This window comes from Phyllobates terribilis, unplaced genomic scaffold (genome assembly GCF_046119375.1).
Source record: "Phyllobates terribilis strain yellow unplaced genomic scaffold, ASM4611937v1 Scaffold_417__1_contigs__length_1623298, whole genome shotgun sequence".
NCBI classification, from domain to species: Eukaryota; Metazoa; Chordata; class Amphibia; order Anura; family Dendrobatidae; genus Phyllobates; species Phyllobates terribilis.
Genome location: NW_027363177.1, coordinates 1,037,239 through 1,042,042, shown reverse-complemented (window position 1 = coordinate 1,042,042; position 4,804 = coordinate 1,037,239).

The following is a 4,804-nucleotide window of genomic DNA, read 5'->3' as shown; positions in this document are numbered from 1 at the left end:
TATTGGAGTGTCGACTGCGCCACCCGTTGATTTGCAGCTATGGAGCTGTCGCTGCAGGGCAGACCGCTGAGGCCGGTGTAGACTTGTGCAGCGTGATAGTATAACCCCCAACGGGCGGGGTATGGCCTCAGGGCAGCCGACGTGGATGATGGGGGTAGCAGGAACCACTCGGAGACGGTACTGTGTAGTTCAGGGTCTTTACTGGTGACAAAGATAGACCCTCCCGGAGTACTGGCTAGCGATTGGGGCCTGGTCAGTCCTTGAGCAGATGGGATCTCCCCTGGCCAGGCGGAGTTGTAGGCCTCCCAAACTAACTGTACTCTTCTGGCTACCTTGCTAGAGGCGGGTAAAAGTAGCCCACGTCCCTGAGTGTGCCGTGTGGTGCTCACCCGTATGGCCGGTGACTCGGGGCCTTCTAGTAGCTTCCGCTCCACGATGGCGGTGCTGGTCCCATGCGTGTGACCGTGCCTTCAGGTTTCTTGGCCAGAGGACCTGGAATCCCCTGCCTGACGGATTCTGCTGCTGGGTAGGAGTTAGTCCCCACAGCCTCGGACTCCGGGTCCGGTAAGAAATCTTCTCAGTCAGGGCGAGCTCTGCAGCTGCCAGCCCCTGACTCCTTGTAACACTGCTCCCACAGAGCTCCTGTTGTTTCTTCCTATATTTGCTTCTTTTCTCTGCTTCTTCTCTACAATAACCCTGCCTCAGCCCCAGGTTTATATAGGGGAAGTTCTTCCCCTCCCAGGACTGGGCAGGAGGTGTGGCATGCATAGGATCCCTGACCAAGAAACCTCCCACCTGCTCTCAGACGTAATATCTCTATCACTGTGGCAACCAGACCCCTGGGGTGTCACACATGTCACCTGCAGCTTTGCTCAGTAAGGATCACCCCAGAGGCTGACTCACTTACAGGGGTGTCATTCCCACGGTTGCATGTCACCTGCAGCGGTGCTCAGTAAGGATCACCCCAGAGGCTGACTCACTCACAAGGGTGTCATCCCCATGGGTGCATGTCACCTGCAGCAGTGCTCAGTAAGGATCACCCCAGAGTCTGACTAACTCACAGGGGTGTCATCCCCATGGATGCATGTCACCTGCAGCGGTGCTCAGTAAGGATCACCCCAGAGGCTAAGTCACTCACAGGGGTATCATCACCACGGGTGCATGTCACCTGCAGCGGAGCACAGTAAGGATCACCCCAAGGCTGACTTACCCATAGGCGTGTCATGTCTCCTGCAGCGGTACTCAGTAAGCATCACCCCAGAGGCGGACTCACTCTCAGGGGTGTCATTCCCACGGGTGCATGTCACCTGCAGCGGTGTTCAGTAAGGATCACACCAGAGGCTGACTCACCCACAGGGGTGTCATCCCCATGGGTGCATGTCATCTGCAACGGTGCTCAGTAAGGATCACCCCAGAGGCTGACTCACTCACAGGGGTGTCATATCCCCATGGGTGCATATCAACTGCAGCGGTGCTCAGTTAGGATCACCCCAAAGGCTGACTTACTCACAGGGGTGTCATCCCCATGGGTGCATGTCACCTGCAGCGGTGCTTAGTAAGGATCACAGAAGAGGCTGACTCACCCACAGGGGTGTCATTCCGACAGGAGCTTGTCGCCTGCAGCGGTGCTCAGTAAGGATCACCCCAGAGGCTGACTAACCCACAGAGGTGTCATCCCCATGGGTGCATGTCACCTGCAGCGGTGATTAGTAAGGATCACTCCAGAGGCTGACTCACTCACATGGGTTTCATCGACTGGGTGCATGTCACCTGCAGCGATGCTCAGTAAGGATCACCCCAGAAACTAACTCACCCACAAGGGTGTCATCCCCATGGGTGCATGTCACCTGCAGTCGTGCTCAGTAAGGATCACCCCAGAGACCCCAGAGGCTGACTCACCCACAGAGGTGTCATCCCCACGGGTTCATGTCAGCTGCAGCGGTGCTGAGTATGGATCACCCCAGAGGCTGACTCACTCACAGGGGTGTCATCCTCATGGGTGCATGTCACCTGCAGCAGTACTTAGAAAGGATCACCCCAGAGGCTGACTCACCCACAGGGGTGTCATCCCCACGAGTGTATGTCACCTGCAGCGGTGCTCAGTAAAGATCACCCCAGAGACTGACTCACCCTCAGGGGTTTCATCCCCATGGGTGCATATCATCTGCAGGGGTGCTCAGTAAGGATCACCCCAGAGGCTGACTCACTCACAGAGGTGTCATCTCCATGGGCGCATGTCACCTGCAGCGTTGCTCAGTAAGGATCACCCCAGAGGCTGACTCACCCACAGAGGTGTCATCCCCATGGGTGCATGTCACCTTCAGCGATGCTCAGTAAGGATCACCCCAGAGGCTGACTCACCCACATGGGTGTCATCCCCACGGGTGCATGTCACATGCAGCGGTGCTCTATAAGGATCAACCCAGAAGCTGTCTCACCCACAGAGGTGTCATCCCCATGGGTGCATGTCACCTTCAGCGATGCTCAGTAAGGATCACCCCAGAGGCTGACTCACTCACAGAGTGGTCATCCCAACGGGTGCATGTCACCTGCAGCGGTGCTCAGTAAGGATCACCCCAGAGGCTGACTCACTCACAGAGTGGTCATCCCCACGGGTGCATGTCAGCTGCAGCGATGCTCAGTAAGGATCACCCCAGACGCTGACTCACTCACAGAGGTGTCATCCCCATGGGTGCATGTCACCTGCAGCGGTGCTCAGTAAGGATCACCCCAGAGGCTGACTCACTCAGAGGTGTCATCCCCATGGGTGCATGTCACCTGCAGCGGTGCTCAGTAAGGATCACCCCAGAGGCTGACTCACTCACAGAGGTGTCATCCCCATGGGTGCATGTCACCTGCAGCGGTGCACAGTAAAGATCACCCCAGAGGCAGACTCACTCACAGGGGTTTCATACCCACAGGTGCTTGTCACCTGCAGCGGTGCTCAGTAAGGATCACCCCAGAGGCTGACTCACCCACAGGGGTGTCATACCCATTGGTGCATGTCACCTGCGGCGGTGCTCAGGAAGGATCACCCCAGAGGCTGACTCACCTACAGGGGTGTCATCCCCATGGGTGCATGTCACCTGCAGCGATGCTCAGTAAGGTTCACCTCACAGGTTGACTCACTCACAGGGGTGTCATCACCACGGGTGCATGTCACCTGCAGCGGTGCTCAGTAAAGATCATCCCAGAGGCTGACTCACTCACAGAGGTGTCATCCCCATGGGTGCATGTCACCTCCAGCGGTGCTCAGTAAGGATCACACCAGAGGCTGACTCACCCACAGGGGTGTCATTCCCATGGTTGCATGTCACATGCAGCGTTGACCAACAAGGATCACCCAGAGGCTGACTCACTCACAGGGGTGTCATTCCCACGGTTGCATGTCACCTGTGGTGGTGCTCAGTAAGGATCACCCCAGAGGCTGACTCACCCACAGAGGTGTCATCCCCATGGGTGCATGTCACCTGCAACGGTGCTCAGTAAGGATCACCCCAGAGGCTGACTCACCCACAGGGGTGTCATTCCCAAGGTTGCATATCAACTGCAGCGGTGCTCAGTAAGGATCACCCCAGAGGCTAACTCACTCACAGAGGTGTCATCCCCATGGGCGCCTGTCACCTGCAGCAGTGCTCAATAAGTATCACCCCAGAATCTGACTCACCCACAGGGGTGTCATCCCCATGGGCGCCTGTCACCTGCAGCGGTGCTCAGTAAGGATCAATCCAGAGGCTGACTCATCCACAGAGGTGTCATCCCCATGGGTGCATGTCTCCTGCAACCGTGCTCAGTAGGTATCACCCCAGAGGCTGACTCACCCACAGAGGTGTCATTCCGATGGTTGCATGTCACCTGCAGCGGTGCTCAGTAAGGATCACACCAGAGGCTGACTCACTCACAGAGGTGTCATCTCCATGGGTGCATGTCACCTGCAGCGGTGCTCAGTAAGGATCACCCCAGAGGCCGACTCACCCACATGGGTGTCATCCCCACGGTTGTATGTCACCTGCAGCGGTGCTCAGTAAGGATCACCCCAGAGGCTGACTCACCCACAGGGGTGTCATACCCACGCGTGCGTGTCACATGCAGCAGTGCTCAGTAAGGATCACCCCAGAGGCTGACTCACTCACAGGGGTGTCATCCCAACGGGTGCATGTCACCTGCAGCGGTGCTCAGTAAGGATCACCCCAGAGGCTGACTCACTCACAGGGGTGTCATCCTCATAGGTGCATGTCACCTGCAGCGGTGCTCAGTAAGGATCACCCCAGAGGCTGACTCAATCAGAGGTCTGTCATTCCCACGGGTGCATGTCACCTGCAGCGCTGCTCAGTAAGGATCACCCTAGAGACTGACTCACGCACAGGGGTGTCATTCCCACGGGTGCATGTCACCTGCAGCGGTGCTCAGTAAGGATCACCCTAGAGACTGACTCACGCACAGGGGTGTCATTCCCACGGGTGCATGTCACCTGCAGCGGTGCTCAGTAAGGATCACCCTAGAGACTGACTCACGCACAGGGGGTGTCATTCCCACGGGTGCATGTCACCCGCAGCGGCAGTGCTCAGTAAGGATCACCCCAGAGGCAGACTCACTCAGAGAGGTGTCATCCCCATGGGAGCATGTCACCTGCAGCGGTGCTCAGTAAGGATCACCCCAGAGGCTAACTCACACACAGGTTTGTCATCCCCACGGGTGCATGTCACCCGCAGCGGCAGTGCTCAGTAAGGATCAGCCCAGAGTCTGACACTCTCAGAGAGTTGTCATCCCCATGGGTGCATGTCACCTGCAGCGGCTCTCAGGA